Source organism: Pelophylax lessonae (assembly GCF_965119305.1).
Source record: "Pelophylax lessonae genome assembly, chromosome: 7".
Classification (NCBI taxonomy): domain Eukaryota; kingdom Metazoa; phylum Chordata; class Amphibia; order Anura; family Ranidae; genus Pelophylax; species Pelophylax lessonae.
In genome coordinates, this window is record NC_138774.1 from 28,931,656 (window position 1) to 28,944,881 (window position 13,226).

Genomic DNA, 13,226 nt, shown 5'->3' on the forward strand with positions numbered 1-13,226 from the left:
ACTGTTGGGAAGTGAACAACTCTTAACAAGGTGCTGGGATCTGGGAGTGCCCTTGATAAAAGGGGTTTCCAGATTCCGATTAGCCCTTGCCCGCAGACCCCGACAACCACAGCTCAGGGTTTTAGGGAAGAAACCCATTTCCCCATCAACATGGGGACAAGGTGCTGTGGGGTATGGAAGAACAGCCCCCCTGCCCCAAACCACCCCCCAATGTTGAGGGCATGTGGCCTAGTAGGGCGGTCTCGCTTGTTCACCCCCCACCCCTTTCCAGACCTGCCGGGCTGAATGCTCGCATAAGGATCTGATATGGTTTTTGGGGGGACCCTCATAAAATCCATACCAGACCCGAAGGGTCTGATATAGAATTGGGGACAACCCCAGGCCTTTGTTTTTTTTTTTAAATGGCATATTTTTTTAAATTCAGCTATAAGCGGGGAAACCCATCGAAACTGTTGACCCATCAGTTGATAAGAACGCCACTGCTTAACTACCAGCTTACACTGCACCCTAGTTTGGCAAAGCTCTGCCCAATAAGGGTGCAGAATGCCTTGTGCAGTGCCCGGTGCCTTGCAGGATGTTCGGCGGGGCAAGCGCCCGACAAATTTGTACGTTCAGTGAACTTCCGAATGTTTGACTCAATCCTTTTTTACAACATATTAGCATTTCTTATTGTACAACATATACAATATCTAATAGTCAATCATGATTCCTTTATCTAGAAGTCGTGGGTTCATTGCAAATAACTAGCAGAAGTGCAAAATCGACCATGAAGGGACTCGAACCCTCAATCTTCTGATCCGAAGTCAGACGCCTTATCCATTAGGCCACACGGTCAACCCTACCACTGCCATCTGAACAAATGGACACAACAATATGAGATATTGTGAAAATCCATCAAGATTTTAACATGTTGTTTCTATTTTGAAAAACACAGTTTTTACGTAGCACTATTAGGCAATTTGTTCAGTGCTTATCACATAAAAATACCGATCGTGAGTCTGAAGCTGTAGGAGACATGTATTCAAGGCTTAGACGGCTAATCCGTCCACCTAAGAGACTAACATACGACACCCTTGGAGAAAGTTTGATGAACTCATCTCTACAGCTCAACGTTCTAGTCAAGTGCCAGCTTCTTCTACCGAACCTTTGCTGGAGGATGACCCTGCCCTACCCTTTGACACTTCTTGGTGGGTCCGTAATCTATTAATGGGTTGTTATCAAAATGATCTAAATGTATCTGATGACTTGTATACTTTATTGCTTGGTCTTCAAGGAGTTATAAAACAGTCAACAGGATCGGTGGGAGAGCACCTACTCAAAATCAAGTTATCAGCTACTACTACATCCCTTTAAACACGGGATATACAAACACACTACATCTGGATCAAATAGCGGATCATTATTAGTCAGATCCAGCTATCTTGCACTGCTTGTCTCACACTGTGCTACATTTGGGAAATCTTTGTTCTTTGGACTCCAACTGCCGGTGAAGATAATAGCAAGGTCTTGCACTTTAAACATTGCTATTTTATTGCTTTTAAAGGGGACACGCTGCTTGTATCTAGATTACCTCATCTCCCATTAGGATATAGGTACTATAGGCTGGTCTGGGGTCCCCCTTTAGTAGGAGTATTCCTAAAAGCAATTCATAGTTTTTCTGAGTGATCCATTCACTACTTTCTGATACTGTGTATACTGGTGTTATTTGATTGTTACTGCAAATGGTTACTTAACTGTTTTCCTAGTTGTGATGGTACGCACCATCACTGAGACTGAAAAAAAAAAAAAAAACAATGTGACAGATAAATTGATGGTTTGGACTGCTTCAGTTGGTCAGACTTGTAACAGATGCATGTCATCAGCTCAAACACCTGTCTTCCACGCATTGTAAATTATGCTGATTTTCTCACCTATTGTTTACGGTGGGTTCTCAGTATTTACACTATGATATGTGTATTGTATCTTGTTTTAGCCTTGGTGCCGGCAGTCTGGTCTTCCAGGCTGGCTTAAGTGTACTGAGTTAATTAACATGTTAATGGAGATTAGCCATGAGTCAGCTGTACCTCGTTATCTAACCATGGTGTGATATTTTGGGTAAATAATCATGTAGTGACTGACTTTCTTCTCAAGTGTATTCAAGTCTGTTCCTTGTTCAATAATGGAGTGAGTTGTTTCCAGTATACAAACAAAGTGTCAGGCTAGCTTTGTATGACGGCGGATGGGATTTGATATCTATGTTCATTACTGCGAGGAAGCCATATACTTACTTACCACAAGTACAGTGTGGGTCATCGGAATTCCATTACACTAGTATTATTTCAACTAAGTCCTGGCGGTATATCTAGGGCCTCATTGATTAATACCTCTTTTAAGCCTTTCTTTTGAGTAAAGTAACTCTAAAGAGTTAAAAGAGATCTGTATTGTGTCATTTAAAGGTATACACAACATGTCTGAACCTAGAGTGTCAGGAGGACTGAACAGTTCACAGGGTCAAGGCGGCACAGAAGAACATGCAATTTCAAGCAACTCCTAATGGGTCAGTACTACATACATGCTATGCAGAGGCTGCAAAGACAAATTTGACCTCAACAATAGAAGTGCATGATGTATGGTGCTGTATATACAAGATGAATTCTTTGAAGAGTTGATGTGATAAATACATTATAATGCAACTTAAGAAAAGGGTACTGTCAGAAGTGGGATTTGAACCCATGCCTCTATTTGGAGACCAGAATACCCAACTGTTGGGAAGAGAACACACTTCTTGAGTCTGGCGCCTTAGACCGCTCGGCCATCCTGACAATTGACTACTGATATATGGGCAGCCTCATTCACTAGTAAGTGTAATCAGGGGATTTGCACTATTCTCAGGTGACCTCTTGTGTCAGAACTATATGCCCCATATTTCCTCCACCCAAACCTTCATAGTCCCTCTGGGAGCATGCACATAAGGGTGGCTGCTTAGGTGGAACTGACAGGGACATACATGTCATGCAAACATAGGCTACAAAGACAAATGGAATCTGAACAATAGAAGTATAGGAGGTATGGTGCTAGATATACAAGATTCATTCTTTGAAGAGTTGATGTGATAAATACATTATAATGCAATTTAAGAAAAGTGTACTGTCAGAAGTGGGATTTGAACCTACGCCTCCATCCAGAGACCAGAACACCCAACTGTTGGGAAGTGAACAACTCTTAACAAGGTGCTGGGATCTGGGAGTGCCCTTGATAAAAGGGGTTTCCAGATTCCGATTAGCCCTTGCCCGCAGACCCCGACAACCACAGCTCAGGGTTTTAGGGAAGAAACCCATTTCCCCATCAACATGGGGACAAGGTGCTGTGGGGTATGGAAGAACAGCCCCCCTGCCCCAAACCACCCCCCAATGTTGAGGGCATGTGGCCTAGTAGGGCGGTCTCGCTTGTTCACCCCCCACCCCTTTCCAGACCTGCCGGGCTGAATGCTCGCATAAGGATCTGATATGGTTTTTGGGGGGACCCTCATAAAATCCATACCAGACCCGAAGGGTCTGATATAGAATTGGGGACAACCCCAGGCCTTTGTTTTTTTTTTTAAATGGCATATTTTTTTAAATTCAGCTATAAGCGGGGAAACCCATCGAAACTGTTGACCCATCAGTTGATAAGAACGCCACTGCTTAACTACCAGCTTACACTGCACCCTAGTTTGGCAAAGCTCTGCCCAATAAGGGTGCAGAATGCCTTGTGCAGTGCCCGGTGCCTTGCAGGATGTTCGGCGGGGCAAGCGCCCGACAAATTTGTACGTTCAGTGAACTTCCGAATGTTTGACTCAATCCTTTTTTACAACATATTAGCATTTCTTATTGTACAACATATACAATATCTAATAGTCAATCATGATTCCTTTATCTAGAAGTCGTGGGTTCATTGCAAATAACTAGCAGAAGTGCAAAATCGACCATGAAGGGACTCGAACCCTCAATCTTCTGATCCGAAGTCAGACGCCTTATCCATTAGGCCACACGGTCAACCCTACCACTGCCATCTGATCAAATGGACACAACAATATGAGATATTGTGAAAATCCATCAAGATTTTAACATGTTGTTTCTATTTTGAAAAACACAGTTTTTACGTAGCACTATTAGGCAATTTGTTCAGTGCTTATCACATAAAAATACCGATCGTGAGTCTGAAGCTGTAGGAGACATGTATTCAAGGCTTAGACGGCTAATCCGTCCACCTAAGAGACTAACATACGACACCCTTGGAGAAAGTTTGATGAACTCATCTCTACAGCTCAACGTTCTAGTCAAGTGCCAGCTTCTTCTACCGAACCTTTGCTGGAGGATGACCCTGCCCTACCCTTTGACACTTCTTGGTGGGTCCGTAATCTATTAATGGGTTGTTATCAAAATGATCTAAATGTATCTGATGACTTGTATACTTTATTGCTTGGTCTTCAAGGAGTTATAAAACAGTCAACAGGATCGGTGGGAGAGCACCTACTCAAAATCAAGTTATCAGCTACTACTATATCCCTTTAAACACGGGATATACAAACACACTACATCTGGATCAAATAGCGGATCATTATTAGTCAGATCCAGCTATCTTGCACTGCTTGTCTCACACTGTGCTACATTTGGGAAATCTTTGTTCTTTGGACTCCAACTGCCGGTGAAGATAATAGCAAGGTCTTGCACTTTAAACATTGCTATTTTATTGCTTTTAAAGGGGACACGCTGCTTGTATCTAGATTACCTCATCTCCCATTAGGATATAGGTACTATAGGCTGGTCTGGGGTCCCCCTTTAGTAGGAGTATTCCTAAAAGCAATTCATAGTTTTTCTGAGTGATCCATTCACTACTTTCTGATACTGTGTATACTGGTGTTATTTGATTGTTACTGCAAATGGTTACTTAACTGTTTTCCTAGTTGTGATGGTACGCACCATCACTGAGACTGAAAAAAAAAAAAAAAACAATGTGACAGATAAATTGATGGTTTGGACTGCTTCAGTTGGTCAGACTTGTAACAGATGCATGTCATCAGCTCAAACACCTGTCTTCCACGCATTGTAAATTATGCTGATTTTCTCACCTATTGTTTACGGTGGGTTCTCAGTATTTACACTATGATATGTGTATTGTATCTTGTTTTAGCCTTGGTGCCGGCAGTCTGGTCTTCCAGGCTGGCTTAAGTGTACTGAGTTAATTAACATGTTAATGGAGATTAGCCATGAGTCAGCTGTACCTCGTTATCTAACCATGGTGTGATATTTTGGGTAAATAATCATGTAGTGACTGACTTTCTTCTCAAGTGTATTAAAGTCTGTTCCTTGTTCAATAATGGAGTGAGTTGTTTCCAGTATACAAACAAAGTGTCAGGCTAGCTTTGTATGACGGCGGATGGGATTTGATATCTATGTTCATTACTGCGAGGAAGCCATATACTTACTTACCACAAGTACAGTGTGGGTCATCGGATTCCATTACACTAGTATTATTTCAACTAAGTCCTGGCGGTTTATCTAGGGCCTCGTTGATTAATACCTCTTTTAAGCCTTTCTTTTGAGTAAAGTAACTCTAAAGAGTTAAAAGAGATCTGCATTGTGTCATTTAAAGGTATACACAACATGTCTGAACCTAGAGTGTCAGGAGGACTGAACAGTTCACAGGGTCAAGGCGGCACAGAAGAACATGCAATTTCAAGCAACTCCTAATGGGTCAGTACTACATACATGCTATGCAGAGGCTGAAAAGACAAATTTGACCTCAACAATAGAAGTGCATGATGTATGGTGCTGTATATACAAGATGAATTCTTTGAAGAGTTGATGTGATAAATACATTATAATGCAACTTAAGAAAAGGGTACTGTCAGAAGTGGGATTTGAACCCACGCCTCCATTTGGAGACCAGAATACCCAACTGTTGGGAAGAGAACACACTTCTTAAGTCTGGCGCCTTAGACCGCTCGGCCATCCTGACAATTGACTAGTGATATATGGGCAGCCTCATTCACTAGTAAGTGTAATCAGGGGATTTGCACTATTCTCCGGTGACCTCTTGTGTCAGAACTATATGCCCCATATTTCCTCCACCCAAACCTTAATAGTCCCTCTGGGAGCATGCACATAAGGGTGGCTGCTTAGGTGGAACTGACAGGGACATACATGTCATGCAAACATAGGCTACAAAGACAAATGGAATCTGAACAATAGAAGTATAGGAGGTATGGTGCTAGATATACAAGATTCATTCTTTGAAGAGTTGATGTGATAAATACATTATAATGCAATTTAAGAAAAGTGTACTGTCAGAAGTGGGATTTGAACCTACGCCTCCATCCAGAGACCAGAACACCCAACTGTTGGGAAGTGAACAACTCTTAACAAGGTGCTGGGATCTGGGAGTGCCCTTGATAAAAGGGGTTTCCAGATTCCGATTAGCCCTTGCCCGCAGACCCCGACAACCACAGCTCAGGGTTTTAGGGAAGAAACCCATTTCCCCATCAACATGGGGACAAGGTGCTGTGGGGTATGGAAGAACAGCCCCCCTGCCCCAAACCACCCCCCCATGTTGAGGGCATGTGGCCTAGTAGGGCGGTCTCGCTTGTTCACCCCCCACCCCTTTCCAGACCTGCCGGGCTGAATGCGCGCATAAGGGTCTGATATGGTTTTTGGGGGTACCCTCATAAAATCCATACCAGACCCGAAGGGTCTGATATAGAATTGGGGACAACCCCAGGCCTTTGTTTTTTTTTTTTAAATGGCATATTTTTTTTAAATTCAGCTATAAGCGGGGAAACCCATCGAAACTGTTGACCCATCAGTTGATAAGAACGCCACTGCTTAACTACCAGCTTACACTGCACCCTAGTTTGGCATAGCTCTGCCCAATAAGGGTGCAGAATGCCTTGTACAGTGCCCGGTGCCTTGCAGGATGTTCGGCGGGGCAAGCGCCCGACAAATTTGTACGTTCAGTGAACTTCCGAATGTTTGACTCAATCCTTTTTTACAACATATTAGCATTTCTTATTGTACAACATATACAATATCTAATAGTCAATCATGATTCCTTTATCTAGAAGTCGTGGGTTCATTGCAAATAACTAGCAGAAGTGCAAAATCGACCATGAAGGGACTCGAACCCTCAATCTTCTGATCCGAAGTCAGACGCCTTATCCATTAGGCCACACAGTCAAACCTACCACGGCCATCTGAACAAATGGACACAACAATATGAGATATTGTGAAAATCCATCAAGATTTTAACATGTTGTTTCTATTTTGAAAAACACAGTTTTTACGTAGCACTATTAGGCAATTTGTTCAGTGCTTATCACATAATAATACCGATCGTGAGTCTGAAGCTGTAGGAGACATGTATTCAAGGCTTAGACGGCTAATCCGTCCACCTAAGAGACTAACATACGACACCCTTGGAGAAAGTTTGATGAACTCATCTCTACAGCTCAACGTTCTAGTCAAGTGCCAGCTTCTTCTACCGAACCTTTGCTGGAGGATGACCCTGCCCTACCCTTTGACACTTCTTGGTGGGTCCGTAATCTATTAATGGGTTGTTATCAAAATGATCTAAATGTATCTGATGACTTGTATACTTTATTGCTTGGTCTTCAAGGAGTTATAAAACAGTCAACAGGATCGGTGGGAGAGCACCTACTCAAAATCAAGTTATCAGCTACTACTACATCCCTTTAAACAAGGGATATACAAACACACTACATCTGGATCAAATAGCGGATCATTATTAGTCAGATCCAGCTATCTTGCACTGCTTGTCTCACACTGTGCTACATTTGGGAAATCTTTGTTCTTTGGACTCCAACTGCTGGTGAAGATAATAGCAAGGTCTTGCACTTTAAACATTGCTATTTTATTGCTTTTAAAGGGGACACGCTGCTTGTATCTAGATTACCTCATCTCCCATTAGGATATAGGTACTATAGGCTGGTCTGGGGTCCCCCTTTAGTAGGAGTATTCCTAAAAGCAATTCATAGTTTTTCTGAGTGATCCATTCACTACTTTCTGATACTGTGTATACTGGTGTTATTTGATTGTTACTGCAAATGGTTACTTAACTGTTTTCCTAGTGGTGATGGTACGCACCATCACTGAGACTGAAAAAAAAAACAAACAATGTGACAGATAAATTGATGGTTTGGACTGCTTCAGTTGGTCAGACTTGTAACAGATGCATGTCATCAGCTCAAACACCTGTCTTCCACGCATTGTAAATTATGCTGATTTTCTCACCTATTGTTTACGGTGGGTTCTCAGTATTTACACTATGATATGTGTATTGTATCTTGTTTTAGCCTTGGTGCCGGCAGTCTGGTCTTCCAGGCTGGCTTAAGTGTACTGAGTTAATTAACATGTTAATGGAGATTAGCCATGAGTCAGCTGTACCTCGTTATCTAACCATGGTGTGATATTTTGGGTAAATAATCATGTAGTGACTGACTTTCTTCTCAAGTGTATTAAAGTCTGTTCCTTGTTCAATAATGGAGTGAGTTGTTTCCAGTATACAAACAAAGTGTCAGGCTAGCTTTGTATGACGGCGGATGGGATTTGATATCTATGTTCATTACTGCGAGGAAGCCATATACTTACTTACCACAAGTACAGTGTGGGTCATCGGATTCCATTACACTAGTATTATTTCAACTAAGTCCTGGCGGTTTATCTAGGGCCTCGTTGATTAATACCTCTTTTAAGCCTTTCTTTTGAGTAAAGTAACTCTAAAGAGTTAAAAGAGATCTGCATTGTGTCATTTAAAGGTATACACAACATTTCTGAACCTAGAGTGTCAGGAGGACTGAACAGTTCACAGGGTCAAGGCGGCACAGAAGAACATGCAATTTCAAGCAACTCCTAATGGGTCAGTACTACATACATGCTATGCAGAGGCTGCAAAGACAAATTTGACCTCAACAATAGAAGTGCATGATGTATGGTGCTGTATATACAAGATGAATTCTTTGAAGAGTTGATGTGATAAATACATTATAATGCAACTTAAGAAAAGGGTACTGTCAGAAGTGGGATTTGAACCCACGCCTCCATTTGGAGACCAGAATACCCAACTGTTGGGAAGAGAACACACTTCTTGAGTCTGGCGCCTTAGACCTGACAATTGACTAGTGATATATGGGCAGCCTCATTCACTAGTAAGTGTAATCAGGGGATTTGCACTATTCTCAGGTGACCTCTTGTGTCAGAACTATATGCCCCATATTTCCTCCACCCAAACCTTCATAGTCCCTCTGGGAGCATGCACATAAGGGTGGCTGCTTAGGTGGAACTGACAGGGACATACATGTCATGCAAACATAGGCTACAAAGACAAATGGAATCTGAACAATAGAAGTATAGGAGGTATGGTGCTAGATATACAAGATTCATTCTTTGAAGAGTTGATGTGATAAATACATTATAATGCAATTTAAGAAAAGTGTACTGTCAGAAGTGGGATTTGAACCTACGCCTCCATCCAGAGACCAGAACACCCAACTGTTGGGAAGTGAACAACTCTTAACAAGGTGCTGGGATCTGGGAGTGCCCTTGATAAAAGGGGTTTTCAGATTCCGATTAGCCCTTGCCCGCAGACCCCGACAACCACAGCTCAGGGTTTTAGGGAAGAAACCCATTTCCCCATCAACATGGGGACAAGGTGCTGTGGGGTATGGAAGAACAGCCCCCCTGCCCCAAACCACCCCCCCATGTTGAGGGCATGTGGCCTAGTAGGGCGGTCTCGCTTGTTCACCCCCCACCCCTTTCCAGACCTGCCGGGCTGAATGCTCGCATAAGGGTCTGATATGGTTTTTGGGGGGACCCTCATAAAATCCATACCAGACCCGAAGGGTCTGATATAGAATTGGGGACAACCCCAGGCCTTTGTTTTTTTTTTTAAATGGCATATTTTTTTTAAATTCAGCTATAAGCGGGGAAACCCATCAAAACTGTTGACCCATCAGTTGATAAGAACGCCACTGCTTAACTACCAGCTTACACTGCACCCTAGTTTGGCAAAGCTCTGCCCAATAAGGGTGCAGAATGCCTTGTGCAGTGCCCGGTGCCTTGCAGGATGTTCGGCGGGGCAAGCGCCCGACAAATTTGTACGTTCAGTGAACTTCCGAATGTTTGACTCAATCCTTTTTTACAACATATTAGCATTTCTTATTGTACAACATATACAATATCTAATAGTCAATCATGATTCCTTTATCTAGAAGTCGTGGGTTCATTGCAAATAACTAGCAGAAGTGCAAAATCGACCATGAAGGGACTCGAACCCTCAATCTTCTGATCTGAAGTCAGACGCCTTATCCATTAGGCCACACAGTCAAACCTACCACCGCCGTCTGAACAAATGGACACAACAATATGAGATATTGTGAAAATCCATCAAGATTTTAACATGTTGTTTCTATTTTGAAAAACACAGTTTTTACGTAGCACTATTAGGCAATTTGTTCAGTGCTTATCACATAATAATACCGATCGTGAGTCTGAAGCTGTAGGAGACATGTATTCAAGGCTTAGACGGCTAATCCGTCCACCTAAGAGACTAACATACGACACCCTTGGAGAAAGTTTGATGAACTCATCTCTACAGCTCAACGTTCTAGTCAAGTGCCAGCTTCTTCTACCGAACCTTTGCTGGAGGATGACCCTGCCCTACCCTTTGACACTTCTTGGTGGGTCCGTAATCTATTAATGGGTTGTTATCAAAATGATCTAAATGTATCTGATGACTTGTATACTTTATTGCTTGGTCTTCAAGGAGTTATAAAACAGTCAACAGGATCGGTGGGAGAGCACCTACTCAAAATCAAGTTATCAGCTACTACTACATCCCTTTAAACACGGGATATACAAACACACTACATCTGGATCAAATAGCGGATCATTATTAGTCAGATCCAGCTATCTTGCACTGCTTGTCTCACACTGTGCTACATTTGGGAAATCTTTGTTCTTTGGACTCCAACTGCCGGTGAAGATAATAGCAAGGTCTTGCACTTTAAACATTGCCATTTTATTGCTTTTAAAGGGGACACGCTGCTTGTATCTAGATTACCTCATCTCCCATTAGGATATAGGTACTATAGGCTGGTCTGGGGTCCCCCTTTAGTAGGAGTATTCCTAAAAGCAATTCATAGTTTTTCTGAGTGATCCATTCACTACTTTCTGATACTGTGTATACTGGTGTTATTTGATTGTTACTGCAAATGGTTACTTAACTGTTTTCCTAGTGGTGATGGTACGCACCATCACTGAGACTGAAAAAAAAAGCAAACAATGTGACAGATAAATTGATGGTTTGGACTGCTTCAGTTGGTCAGACTTGTAACAGATGCATGTCATCAGCTCAAACACCTGTCTTCCACGCATTTTAAATTATGCTGATTTTCTCACCTATTGTTTACGGTGGGTTCTCAGTATTTACACTATGATATGTGTATTGTATCTTGTTTTAGCCTTGGTGCCGGCAGTCTGGTCTTCCAGGCTGGCTTAAGTGTACTGAGTTAATTAACATGTTAATGGAGATTAGCCATGAGTCAGCTGTACCTCGTTATCTAACCATGGTGTGATATTTTGGGTAAATAATCATGTAGTGACTGACTTTCTTCTCAAGTGTATTAAAGTCTGTTCCTTGTTCAATAATGGAGTGAGTTGTTTCCAGTATACAAACAAAGTGTCAGGCTAGCTTTGTATGACGGCGGATGGGATTTGATATCTATGTTCATTACTGCGAGGAAGCCATATACTTACTTACCACAAGTACAGTGTGGGTCATCGGATTCCATTACACTAGTATTATTTCAACTAAGTCCTGGCGGTTTATCTAGGGCCTCGTTGATTAATACCTCTTTTAAGCCTTTCTTTTGAGTAAAGTAACTCTAAAGAGTTAAAAGAGATCTGCATTGTGTCATTTAAAGGTATACACAACATTTCTGAACCTAGAGTGTCAGGAGGACTGAACAGTTCACAGGGTCAAGGCGGCACAGAAGAACATGCAATTTCAAGCAACTCCTAATGGGTCAGTACTACATACATGCTATGCAGAGGCTGCAAAGACAAATTTGACCTCAACAATAGAAGTGCATGATGTATGGTGCTGTATATACAAGATGAATTCTTTGAAGAGTTGATGTGATAAATACATTATAATGCAACTTAAGAAAAGGGTACTGTCAGAAGTGGGATTTGAACCCACGCCTCCATTTGGAGACCAGAATACCCAACTGTTGGGAAGAGAACACACTTCTTGAGTCTGGCGCCTTAGACCGCTCGGCCATCCGGACAATTGACTAGTGATATATGGGCAGCCTCATTCACTAGTAAGTGTAATCAGGGGATTTGCACTATTCTCAGGTGACCTCTTGTGTCAGAACTATATGCCCCATATTTCCTCCACCCAAACCTTCATAGTCCCTCTGGGAGCATGCACATAAGGGTGGCTGCTTAGGTGGAACTGACAGGGACATACATGTCATGCAAACATAGGCTACAAAGACAAATGGAATCTGAACAATAGAAGTATAGGAGGTATGGTGCTAGATATACAAGATTCATTCTTTGAAGAGTTGATGTGATAAATACATTATAATGCAATTTAAGAAAAGTGTACTGTCAGAAGTGGGATTTGAACCTACGCCTCCATCCAGAGACCAGAACACCCAACTGTTGGGAAGTAAACAACTCTTAACAAGGTGCTGGGATCTGGGAGTGCCCTTGATAAAAGGGGTTTTCAGATTCCGATTAGCCCTTGCCCGCAGACCCCGACAACCACAGCTCAGGGTTTTAGGGAAGAAACCCATTTCCCCATCAACATGGGGACAAGGTGCTGTGGGGTATGGAAGAACAGCCCCCCTGCCCCAAACCACCCCCCCATGTTGAGGGCATGTGGCCTAGTAGGGCGGTCTCGCTTGTTCACCCCCCACCCCTTTCCAGACCTGCCGGGCTGAATGCTCGCATAAGGGTCTGATATGGTTTTTGGGGGGACCCTCATAAAATCCATACCAGACCCGAAGGGTCTGATATAGAATTGGGGACAACCCCAGGCCTTTGTTTTTTTTTTTTAAATGGCATATTTTTTTTAAATTCAGCTATAAGCGGGGAAACCCATCAAAACTGTTGACCCATCAGTTGATAAGAACGCCACTGCTTAACTACCAGCTTACACTGCACCCTAGTTTGGCAAAGCTC